The following is a 13,055-nucleotide window of genomic DNA, read 5'->3' as shown; positions in this document are numbered from 1 at the left end:
AGGCAGATATTAGGGAGTCATCAGCTTATAGATGATAATTAAAGCCCTGGAAGTGGATAAGCTGGATCACCCAGAGGGGTGTATACAGTGTGATGGCAAGAAGGTCCAAGCCAGAAGCCTAGGAACAGGAACATTTAGGGGCCACACAAAGGAGCCCTCAAAGCAGTCTGAGAAGGAACAGCCAGGAGGAGATCTCAGAAAGAGATGCACATTCTATTCATTATATTCTAACCATCCACTAAAGTGTAAACTCTTTGACGGTAGGACCAGTGTCTTCCATTGTTGTATTCTCATCACCTAGCAGTGTGGCTGGCATGGGTGCTCATTAGGTGTTGGAAGAATAAGATGGCAGCTCAGAAGCCAAAAGAGGAAAATGATTCAAAGAAAAAGCGTGGTCAATAATGACAAGAGGTCATGCAGTTGAGGATAAAAGAGCCCCCAGATTCAGCGGTTAAGAGTTGACTTTCTCTTAGGGAGAACAGTTACATTGGAGGGGCGGGAGTAAATGAGAAGTAAGTGGGCAGAGCTATTTACAGAAGACTTTCACCAAACGTGGCAGTGAAGTGAAGTGAGAAATGTCCTAGCAAACAGGGTATTACAGGGTTAAGGAAAGACAGGAAAGACTGGAGGATCTTTCCATGCTCCCAAGAGGAATGGATGCTGAGGGAGAAGCTGGAGACATGGGAAAGACAGGGAATAATTAGTGGAGGGAAGTCCCTGTGGAGGAGACAGCACAGGTGGAAGATTCTTATAAAGAGACGTCTCTTCATTCTTATAGGAAGGAGAAAAGATGGAGGAGGATTCAGATAAAATTTGAGGAAAGAGGCAGAAAGCTGAGGGAATTCATACCGGATGGCCTCAATTTCCTCAGTGAGTGAGGAGACCAGGTGGTCTGCTCTTAATTTCTCCCTCCTTCGACCCCCACATCCATTCTGTCACTGAGCCCTGCTGGCTCCACTGCTTAAAGAGCTCTGAACATCAGCCACTTTCCCACTCTTTATTGCTGCCAAACTAGTTCAGACAACTATTATCCCCTCCTGGATTCCTGAAAATGCCAACTGTCCTTCCCTTAAGACTTCTCCATCCATTCTGCAGACTGCTGTCAGAGTGATATCTATAAAATACACCTGATCACATCACTTCACAGCTTCAAAGATGACTCTCCATTATTCTTGGGTTAAATAAATATCTTCATACAAGACCCTGCATGATCTAACCCTCCAGCTACCTCTCCTGCAGACTATCTCATCCATCCTTACCTCATGCTGTAGGTTCCAGGCTCACTGACCTACTTTTAGCTTCAATCACGTAATGCTTTCTTACACCTGGGCTTTCTCATGCTGCTCACTTGGCTTGGAATATTCTCCAGCCATCTACCTCACCTCCATCTCTCCTTTGTTTGGTTGACTTTATTTTTCCATTAAGTTGAAGCTTAAATGTCACTTCCCCCAGAAAGCCTCTTCTGACCTCCTTACACTGTCTTAGGTTTCCCTGCTATGTGCTGCCATCCTACAGCACACATCCCATAGCTGTAAGCTTCATGGGGGCAAAGGCCATGTCTAATTTGTTCGTCCTTGCAATGCCAGCACCTACCACAGTGCCTGGCACAGAGTAGGTGATTAATATGTGTTTGCTGGATGAATAAACCAATGGACTGATTAACTAATCTGTTGAAAAGCCGTGTATGTGGGGTTAAGGGGTGTGAAGAAAACAGAAAAACTCTCATCTTTTTATTTATTTATGGAGGGCCCAGATGAAGGTGGAATTTACAGAAGCATGAATTTAGAGACGCATCACTTGGTGTGACTGAGAAATCAATCCAGCTAGTTTTGAGACTTTGTAGGTTGGGAGGGCTCAAGAACAGTGGAGCAAGAAGTGGCCAAGGAGTGGCTGAAGGGATGATCCTTGGCATATAAACTGGAAGGAGACTACAAAGCCCAGAAGAGGCAGGATAGGAGAAAGCAGGTGGTCAAGGGCAAGAGGTCATTATGAGGACATCTGAGGGCTGGATGCAGTGGGCAGAATGGAATGCAGGAGTTTAGAATTTTAGAGATGAAACAGCTCTACAGAGGAGTCCTGGGGAGGGGGTTGCAGGGAGAAGAAGGAAACAGGAGCTAAGGAGGGCAAGGAACTGTGAGGCTAGGGTATTTGAGAGACAAAGAAGCACAGCAGAGCACGGGGCAAGAGGAAGACTGGTCCAGGTTATACCGTTTTTAGGGAACAAGAGGGTGAGCCTCTTGTTCATCAAGAAGATGAGGAGTAATGGGGTGAACATTGTAAGTTAAATGTTTTTTTTTAGCAGGTGGGTAAACTCTCCCTGTGGTATGGGCATGTCACCCTCTGTGTCTTTTATGGGATAAGTGGGTAAGTATGTGGTAAGAGTGACTGCAACACTGTCTTCTAATAATGCCAAGATGTCTGGGACACCTGCTAAGTACAGGCAGCTCTAAGCATAACCCATATGGTGTGCTGGCTGTGACAGTGTTTCCAGTGGATGTGTATTTCTGGGACGGTGCCTCCTGAGAGGTGTTGGCTGTGACAATGAGCCTGTGTGTATGTCTCAGCCGATACAGCATCTTCTGAGGGTGTGTCGCCAGTGACAGTGTCTCTGGAGAGGTGTTGGCAGTAACAGTGTTTCCCGTGGCATGTGCCGGCCGTGACAATGATCCTGTGGACATGTGTTGGCTGCAGCATTTCTTCTGTGGGTGTGTGTTGTCATGAGAGCATCTTCCGTAGGTGTGTGTTGGCCCAGCAGAGTCTACTGTGGGTGTGTATTGGCTTTGACAGTGCCTCCTGGGGGTGCGTGATGGCTGTGAGAGTATCGCCTTTGAGTCTCTGCTGCCTGGGATTGTGTCCCCTGTGGGTTTTCGAGGAGTTGACATAAGCGACAATATTTTTCTGGCCTATGACCTTGTGGCTGCTGGCCCAGCCCACGCCACACTGAGTTCATTGTGCTTCTAGACCTCCCTCTCTCCCCACCCCTCCACGTGGGACCCAGGCCTGCAGTGACCTCCCTCTGTCCCCTGCAAGGAATTCTGATCCAGGCATATTGGTCACAAACCCCCACTTGCTCCAGCACCAGTTCCCACTCAGAAGACCCGTCTGGGTGACGGAGGAGCCTCCACTTTGGGCCTCTCCTATCACCCTCTACTTCTCTTTTCATCTCCCCCCTCAGTTTCTTTGTCTCTGTCTCAGTTTGTCTCTGTCACACACCCATCTTCCACATTCTCACACATGGCTCCCACAGAGGCGGGCAACACACACACACACACACACACACACAAACACAGGGACCCCCTCACCATGACACACACTCATTCTGACCCACACACCCTCGGAGTGACACGCATATACACACACGGCCAGAAAGAGAACGCACAACCTCCCGTGACACGCACTGACTCACACTCAGACGATGCACTCACGCTGGGGGCAGCACACAGACAACACTGCCCGCACCCCAGGCACACTCTTACGCCGCCACACACCCCGACTCGGTGACACACGCATACAAAGACCCCCTGGCCCTGCCCCCACGTTCACGTTCATGCTCACCCCGTCCCGCAGGCCCAGGCCCCCCTTCCCCCATTGTCTCGGCTCAGAACAAAGCCCCCGGCTCCACGGCCGCCGCCGCCGCCTCCGTCACCGCCGCCCAGGGGAGGCTGGCGGGCGCGGCCGGACGGGCCGGGCACTGACCTCCGCGCGGCGCGGGCTCCCTCGCCCGGTCCAGGCGCGCCGTGCGGCCGCGATCAGCCCCCCGGGCAGCGCCCGCCAGCGCGGGGCCTGGGGCCACGCATCGTCCGTCGCCGCAGTCTCCGGGCCCCGCGCTCCCTTTCCGGAGGCTTGCCGTCGGTCCGCGCGTCCTGGGCCGTCGGTCGGTCCGTCCGCCGCCGCCGCCGCCGGGGCGCCGCCTCCTCCACAGCCGCCCCGCGGAGGATGCGAGGTTCGCCGCCGCGGCCCCGCGCCCCCTCCCCTCCCCTCCCCCGCCCTCCGCGCGGTAACCCGAGCCCCCGCCCCTCCGCCCGCGGAGCCCCCGCCCCCGCCCGCCGCCCCCACCGCCCGCCTCCCTCCGCCCCTCGACTTCCCGGCCCTGGCTCCCGGCTCCGGATCCGGCCCGGCGCCGCGCCGTCCCCACCGCCCGTACTCCTTTTGCCTGCTCCCCGTCCGCTTCTGTCGTCCCGTTCTCCACATCCTTCCTCCTTTCGCTCCGTTCCCTATGGCTCACTTCTTTCTCGTCCTCCTCTCCCGTCTTCTTTCCATCCCGTTCCCCATGGTCCCTTTTTCCTCACCACTTCTTCCTCACTGTCCTGTTCTCCCTCTTGCCGCGTCTCCCTCTCAAGCCTTTCTGTCCACTCTCCTCTCCCCTTCTCCCTATCCTTTGCTCCTTACCCACTTCTCGCCCTTCTCTTCTCCCCATCCCCTTCTCATCTCTTCTCTTCACCCCTCTCTCCCCACCCCCTTCTCCCCGCTTCTCCCCATCTCCTCATCATCCCTTTTTCCTTGCCTTTTTCTCCCCCTTGCCTTCTCCCCCAGCCCCGTCTGCCATCTCAGTCTCTCCGTGTCCTCCCCATCTCTTCCCTTCATCCTCTTCCCCCATCTCCTCACCATCCCTTTTTCGTCACATCTTCTCCCTTCCTCTCTTTCCCTACCCTCCTCCCTCCACATACCCATTTCCCAGTCTCTTCTCTTCTCTCTTCTCTTTTCCCCTCTTCACTTCTCCCCTCTCTCCCCGTCCTCCTGTTCCTGACGCTTTCTTCCCATCTTCTCCTCCTCCTCTCCATTTCCTCTCACCTTCCCCCTTCTCTACCCCTTTTCCCCCTTTCTCTACACTCCCCTGTCCTCATCCATCTTCCATCTTCACCTCCCCACGTACTTCTAGTCACTTCTCTTGATCCATGCTCTTCATCCTCTCCCCCCTCCTTCATTGTCCCCTTCTCTTTCCCTTGCTTTCTCTTTTGTCTCAAAGTTGAAGCTAGAGATCGCAGAGTATTGGGCTGAGGAGATTTGGGATGGTGGTTAAACCCAAGGTATATTCCCAGAAAAGGAAAGTGAGAAGGAGGCTAGGCAGGGAGGTGGGAAGAGGCTTAAGGGACCAACTAAGGAGAGAAAGTAAGAGGAGGTGAAATCCTACATCAGTGAAGAGTAAGCATCTTGAAGGAACTAGAAGAATTTTTGACTGCTCCTCCATTCTCCTTCCTGGTGATTGGAGTGGGCTGTGAGAGGAAAAGGTATCCTGGACTTAAGTGATGGGTACAAAGGGTACCTTTCATTAATCAGGAATTTCTGGGGCGAGAGAAGAAAGTTTCAGTTAAAGCAGAAGGGAGTGCAATTTTGAAAGAGAAGAGTGAGAGGCTGGAGTTATTGATGACCTCCAGGTTTCTGGTGTGGGCAGCAGGATGGAAGGTGGTGACGTTCATTGTGCTAGACAGAAGGAGCACGAGTGGTTGCAGGGGTGTTGGTAGAGAGATGATGACTTGCAGTTTGGGGATGCTGACATTGACATCCTGTTGGGTAGGTAGGTAGGTCTGCAGTTTAGAGGAGTGGTCTGGGATTGCCATAAATATGTGGGAGTCATCTGCAAATGCCTTATAAGCTTGAATATAGGGTGAGGTTTTTGTTTTTTGGTTTTTTTTTTCCCAAAATCATCCCTCAGGAAAGAGGGAGTAACCTTATATTTGCTTCCTTACAAAGTCTCTCATATTACAGGGTTGCTCTCATTTACTTTATTTTGAACAACAAACCACTGGATAGGGCAATATGGTATGGTGACTAAGCTTGTGGACTCCAGAGCCAGACTGCCTGGCTTGGGGTCCTGCCTCTGTCATTTATAAGCTGTGTAGCTTTGGGTAATTTACTTAAATCTGTCTCTGCCTCAGTTTTCTTTCGTATAAAGTGGGGGGTAATTCTAACACCTATCCCATAGGGCTGATGTGAAGATTAAATTGTTTAATATAGGTAAAGTACTATGTACCTGGAACATAGTAAGTGCCCAGTAAATGCTGTTTTTTCTGGTTTAGGTAAGACCCTTTAACCTGAAATGTCCTCAACAATGCTCTTTTGGATGCTTGTAGGGGCAGGTCCCTTACCAGAAATGATAGTCAAAGAAATTTCATACAGCAAACAAATTTCATACAGCCTTGATTACTATTTCTGGTAGTGTGACCTCACAACTGCATGTGTTGAGTGTCTCTAAATATGCTTTTTAAAGAGTGCTTTAAAAAGCAATACAGTAGTGCTTGGGAGGGGCTTCTGGGATGCTGGAAATGTTCTATTTCTTGACCTGAGTGATTTTAGATGGGCCTTTTACTTTGTGGCCATTGATTGAGCTCAATATTTATGACTTGTGCTTTTTTCTGTATGAATGTTATATTTCAATTAAAAAGTTAACAATTAAAAATAATTTTAAAAAAGCAATACATTGAGTTTAGAGGTCATGAATGTCATTTTACAGAAAGCTTGCCAGAAACCAACTGCCTAGTGTGATGCAAATGGGACTTGTGACTTGGGATAAAGTTTCCCAAGACTGCGTCATATGTGGATTCAAATTGTGCTGTGTCCTCCTCCAAGTCCTTCACTTAGATTGAAGAGAAGGTTGTCTGTTCTGGGAGAATGTAAAAGGTTACTGAAAAAGTGACCCTAATGATGAGAAAGACACTGGTTTTGATGATGCATGTTAAGAGTGTGCATGATATTGTTTAATGAATTATGAGAATGGAAAAAAGCAATATTTCAAAATCAATGTTATATCTGAGTTTAAATATATGTATAATTACATCCATTAAATAATAGTCAATTTTTGATAGTTTCATCCTTATCCCGAAGTTATATATTTTCAGATTGGTCAAAAACTTTTTGGATTCTTTCTTAAGGAAAATGAGGAATCACCTTAGGTTTGGGCTGCCTTATATGGTAAATGTGACAGATGGCAAGTGAAGCTAAGGGAGTGAATAAGATTGCTCCGGGAGAGCATGTATATAAGGAAGAGCTAGAGGCCTAGGACAGATCCTGAGAAGCTCTAATGCTTAAAGGTTGAGGAGAGGAGGAGCAGCCTTCCAAGGAAAGTGAAAAGGATTGGCCAGTCAGGGAGAAGAAAGAAACTGAGGAAAGTGGTGCCAGTGATGCCAGGAGAAAGGCCAAGAAAGAAGCCACGAGGGTGGAAGTGGTCATCAGGGTCAAATGATACAGAGGAGACCAGTGAGGTAAGGATAGAAAAGCGTCCACTGGAATTGGCTAGGAGGCCACTGGTGATCTTGGTGAGAATGGTGTAGGTGGAGTGGTAAGGTGCAGGTTAGCAGGCAATCAGTAAAGGAGTGAGTGGGAGGGGTGGAACTGGAGACTTGGAGCAGAGACTATTCTTTAAAGTGGCTTGACTGCAGGGAAGGAGAGATGCCTGTAGCAGGGGGAGGAGGCAGGCATTTTAGGGAGCAAAAAAGTTTTTTAAATGGGAGATTCTAAATTCATTTATAGTCTTGCTTCCTTCATTTATTGAAGACACATTCAAGTGATTACTATATGCCAGTTTATACTCAAAATACATAGTTAATTAAGATATGACTAAAGAGCTCACAGTAATGTCTAAAGAGAGAACTCCGAATCAGGACTGGAAAGTATGAGAGGAAAGCATAGGGTTATGGGTTAGGGGATTCCTAATCTTGCCCAGGATTGGGATTTCAGCAATGTCATAAAGATGACAATGGAACTGGATCTTGAAAGATGAGTAGAACCTTAGCAGAGAGAGAAGTTGGAGAAAGGACTTTCAGGTAGAAACAGGAGCAACATATTCAAATCCCATGGGCATGAAAGAAAATAGCTTCTGGCTTGGGAGCGTGATGGTGGTCCTGAGTAGACTGATTGGCCAGAGTGTAGAGCTTATGGACTAGAGTGAAAGGAGATGACCAGAAAGGTAAATGGGGCCAAATCACAGAGGCTCTTATATGTCATGCAGAGGATCCAGGCTCTGAGGTGCCACTGAAGGATTTAATAAGGGGAGTACAAAGATCAGGATATGTGTCATTAGGATCATTTAACTACAATATTGAGCATGAAAAGAGATCAAACAGGAGTCAGTTTCAATTGTCCAGCTTATAATACAGGTCTAAACTAAGGTAGTGACAATAGGATTGGAAAAGAGGAGTGAGATATGAGAGAAATTACGGAGATAAGAAAACTATAATACTTGATGGCTGACTAGAAGTGAAGGGTGGTGGAACAGGAGAATTCCGAGATGCTTCCGTGTTCATGGGTCTTACACTAGTGATGATTCATGAATCTGGGGAAACAAAGGAGGAGCAAGTTTGTGGGGAGAAAGGAAAGATGATGAATTTGCTTTTGGATATGCTGAGTTTAAGATGTATGTGACACTTCCAAATGAAGATGTCTAGTAGTTGGTTGAGTAAAAAATTTGGAACCCAGAAGAGAGATTTGGGTTGAATTTTGGAGCCGTAAGAATTTGAATGGTAAGTGGAACCATGAGAATAGATGTGGTCACCTATGGAAAACAAGTCTAGACAGCCTTTAAGGGGTGGGTAACAAAAGAAGAGTCATGAAGGAGATTGAGAAGGAGTAGCCAGCAAGGTAAGAAGAGAGCAAGAGGGTAGTGTCCAGTGTGTTATCATTGAAGCTAAGGGAAGAAACAGATTCTAGAATGAGAGAGTTTTTCAACAGTGTAAAAATACCATAGTACAATGAGGTCTGAAAGGTCTCAGTTAGATCTTGGAACCAGGATATAGCTAATGATCTTAATGATCAAAGGAGAGGAGAGAAAAAAACCAGGTCACAGTGAGATAAGGAGTAAGTGGAGGTAAAAGAGACTGTGAATGAGTGAAAACTCTTAATTGCATGTGAAGGATTCTAAGATTGCTTTCATGTTCCTGAGTCTTACAATAGTTAGTTGGTTTGTTTATTTTTTTATGACATTGACAGTTTTGAAGAGTATTTAGGAAAGAAGAGTAGATTTAATGGCCCATGTAACCCAACAGGGCAAATGGAACCAGAAACATAAATATCATCAAGACTCTCTGTGTCCCTTGTTTCTTTTCTTTTCTTTTCTTTTCTTCTGATTGCCAGCTTCATTTCTCCCTATTGATTTTTTAAATAAATGTTTTATTTTTAAGTAATTGTAGATTAATAGAAAAGTTGCAAAGATAGTACTGAGAGTTCTCAAATACCCATTACTCAGTTTCCTCTAATGATAGCTGTGCTGGTTTGAAGCTGTTATGTACCCCGGAAAAGGCCATGTTTTTTTCATACATACCTGTGGGTGCAGATCTGTTGTGGGTGAGACTTTTGGTTAGGTTATTTCAATTTGAGATGTGACCCACCCATTCGAGGAAACTCCCTATTACTGGAGTCCATTATGAGAGGATAAAGGACAGGAAAATCTGATAGAGCTTAGAGAGAAAAAGCCCTGGAGAAGTATGCAAGGACCCACAGAACCTCACAGAGGAAGCCACTGGAATCAGAGAGCTGAAAGCAATGAAACCCAGGACAGAAGGACCAGCAGATGAAACCATGTGCCTTCCCATGTGACAGAGGTGTCCCAGATGTCAGCAGCCTGTCTTCAGAGTCCAGGTATCATCCTGTTGATGCCTTAATTGGGACATCTTCATGGCCTTAGAACTGTAAATTTTAAATTAATAAATCCCCATTGTAAAAGCCAATCTATTTCTGGTATATTGCATTCCAGCAGCTTTAGCAAACCTTAAAAATAACATCTTAAGTAATTTTTGTACATGTGTCAAAAACAAGACATAATTTCACCCTTTTTCTATCCCAGGGTTCAATCAGGATACCACATTACATTTATGGGCATCATGTCTCCTTAGTTTCCTCTGCTCTGTGTCCAGTTTTTTATGACATTGACAGTTTTGAAGAGTACTGATCAGGCACTTTGTAGAATATCCCTCAATTTGGGTTTCTCTTAAGATTAGATTTTCCTTATGATTAAAATACGACAGAGGTTAAGTGTGCTTCTCATCATAACATATCATGGGGTAAGATACCTTGGTTAATATCTTGCTAAGTCTCTCCAATGTAAAGTTACTCATTTTCCCTTTTCATATTCTGTTCTTTAGAGGTGAGTCACTAAGTCCAGCCTATACTCGGGGGGGGGTGTGGGTGTGGGGGTTGGAGAAGGTAATGGGGGAAGGGACTGAACTCTTCCTCCTGGAAGGGGAGTATATAATAATATTATATAATATATATATTATATATGTGTGTTATATATTGTTTGAAATTCTTCTCTAAGGAAAATTTGTGTCTTCTCTTTCCTCCTACTGATTTTTAAAATTAATTTGAAATCAATGTTACATGTATTTAGTTTAAAAGTAGTTACATAGGCCTTATAACAACAACAAAAAATTCAGAAATCCTAGGGAAAGACTCCGATGTCCTGGGTTGACTCATGTGCTCATCCAGATCAATCTCCAGAGCAGGGAGGCAAAGTCACTTTAGAAGATGGCAGCTCCCATTCAGACAGAATGTTAAAAATGCTTTGGGCATTTTGGCCATTGCTGCTGACACAGTCTGGGCTATGCTTAGTTGTCATGTGAGAAAACAGGGCCTCAGCTAAATGTATCCAATGCCATAGATCTTTTTCTTCAAATATGTAGTGCAGTACTAGAAGAATGGGCACCATGACTGATGTCCATCGGAGATTCCTCCAGTTGCTGATGAGTCACGGGGTGCTAGAGGAATGGGATGTTAAATGCTTGCAGAAACATTGTTATAAGGTCCATGACCACAATACTGCTACAGAGAAGTTGGAGAACTTCATCAACAACCTTACAGTATCTTGGAGTCCTTGTATACTGAGATAGAGAAAGGAGTCAAAAGTTGATGAGAGACCCATCTATGCCTGGTGAATCTTGCAGAGAATGAACTGGATCTGTTGAGAAAGGCTTTGGAACCAATTATTCACTCCAGAATGGACTTTGCATCTTCTGCAAATATTTTTAACCTGGTTGATTAACTTAAAGGCAAGCAGTTGAGGAAGAAGGAAGCTGAGGATGTGCTACAGAAGTTTGTACAAAACAAATGGTTAATTGAGAAAGAAGGGGAATTCACCCTGCATGGCTGGGCCATCTACATCTGGGAGAATTAGACCAATGCCAGGAAAATCTGCAGTATCTGCTATAACCTCCTCCTTCAGGGTCAAAGCTGTGAAACCTGTGGGATTTGAATGAACTTCCTGTGCATGGCCATATACTTCCAGTCTAATTCTGTGCACTGTAACACTGGCCCCACGAAATATCAGAAGCCTTTGACCCTGAAGAGCAGGAGGTTAGTATCTCCAGATCCAATAAGAAGTCCTTGTAATCTAGGCAGCACTAGCAAGTGCATTGCCGAAGGGCTTGCTGCCTTTGGGTACGAGGACTGACACAGTCCTGGCAGCAAGAGAGGCAACCAGTGTTTTCCTTGAATATGGATCACTCCTTATTCTTTTTATTTATTTATTTTTAAAATTCAGTTTTATTGCGATATATTCACATACTATACAATCACTCCCTTATTCTTTATGTTTTCTTATTAAATGTTTGGAATAAAACTCAACTGAGGAAAAAAAATGCTTTGGCATATATACTTGTCCTTTTTCTCAGAGTATACTTTGTTCCCTTGCTCTGTAAGTGGTCTCATTTAGCCTCCAGATCTCAGCTGAATCATCACTTCACCACAGATGTCTTCTCTGACTTCCCTGACCCATTTTATGGGTTCTTAAGGTGCCTGGCAGTTATCATGGTGACTGGCAGTTGTCACAGTTGCAAGTTTACATTCTTTCTGGCATGTAATTATTTGATTAGATGTCTATATCCTTCGCTAGCAGTAAGTCTGGTTTGCTCCCCATTGTAGCACATGTATGCTGCACCTGCACATAGGTGATGTTCAATCCATATTTGTTAAGTGAAGGACTTACATGAAGGGTTTGCTGTTCCAGAATAAGGAAAGGATGTTAGTGAGATAAAAGAATCAAGGACCATTACTCAGTGAGTGCAGTAAGAAAAGGGACTATAGGTAATGGGGAGCTAGGAGGAGGGGTGTGGAGGGATTGAAAGAGTTGTTTGGAAGAAAGCAAAAGGAGCATACTCAACACCAGGGGAAGGAGCTAATGGAGAGGAAATGGCTGGTGGAGCAAGGTCCCAGAAGTGAGAGAAGGGACTAAAGAAATAACCATGTCTATAAGGAGGGATGGGTCCTTAAGAGAAAGAGAGGTACCTCATCCTTCCAGACAAAAATGGAAGTTGGGTGAGGATGCAGGTAAGTGCATTTGTGAGGGTATGATGGTGGTTGGGGAGGGAGATGGACAGGGCAGGAATTTGAGGCCAACACACCTTATGATCTTACTCTCTCTGAAGAGGAGTTGGGATTTTGTGGGAAATGGGGCATGAGAGAGAGGATACATAAGGAATCTTGAGGGGAGTGATACAGGAGTGGAGACACTGTTAAAGGGAAAGGGTGACTGGTGGCCTTATAAAGAACCAAGGTCTTGAGGCTTCTGGTGAGAAAGCATGGAAGATAGGCACACCTACATCAAAGTCTTTGATGAAAAAGATGGTGACCAGGAGGTCATTTCATGACAACACTGAGGATGGCAGAGGGCTGTCTAACAAGATGGCATGATTCTCAACGGAGGGGATGTCAAGAAAACACTCAGCAGCCATCTCCCAGCCCTCACTTAACCACCTCCTTTTCCCCTTTTGCTTGTTTGTGTGCAGGTATTTGTTATGTTTCCACTCTTGTTTGTTTGCATGCAGGTATTATGTTTTCATTTGTGCTTGTTGGCATGCAGGTGTGTTGTATGTTTCTATTTCACAAGACACTGCAGGCAGCTGAGGGAGCCTCTAAATCTTAATCAGCTCCAGCCTCCTACTGGGGTACAAAGTTTCTTCATTGACAGATTCCCCCTCCCCCTGGAGTGTATAAAACTCAGCTCTCAATCAGTCCAGGTGTCCCTCATCTTTGATGCAAAGAGAGGCACGTGGAGCTGCCATCCACTGACCCTGACTTGAGCAGTTGGCCTCCCCGGGGAACTGGCCAAGGTGGGATCTTTTCCCTGCTTT

At 46.0% G+C, this 13,055-nt stretch overlaps 1 protein-coding gene and 1 pseudogene across 1 annotated transcript in view; one reads left to right on the top strand and one right to left on the bottom strand.

The window, feature by feature from the left end:
* The window catches only part of DCHS1 (dachsous cadherin-related 1), a 35,552-nt gene extending 31,637 nt beyond the window's left edge, over positions 1–3,915 (bottom strand). The window contains exon 1 of the mRNA XM_037840175.1: positions 3,697–3,915. The gene's annotated coding sequence lies outside the window, so the exon portion shown is untranslated. The remainder of the gene's footprint in view (positions 1–3,696) is intronic.
* Positions 3,916–10,604: 6,689 nt separating this feature from the next.
* LOC119538653 lies at positions 10,605–11,331 on the top strand (annotated as a pseudogene).
* Positions 11,332–13,055: the final 1,724 nt, after the last annotated feature.

The sequence above is a fragment of the Choloepus didactylus genome, chromosome 6, assembly GCF_015220235.1.
Source record: "Choloepus didactylus isolate mChoDid1 chromosome 6, mChoDid1.pri, whole genome shotgun sequence".
NCBI lineage: Eukaryota > Metazoa > Chordata > Mammalia > Pilosa > Megalonychidae > Choloepus > Choloepus didactylus.
This window is presented reverse-complemented; position numbering and strand designations above follow the sequence as displayed.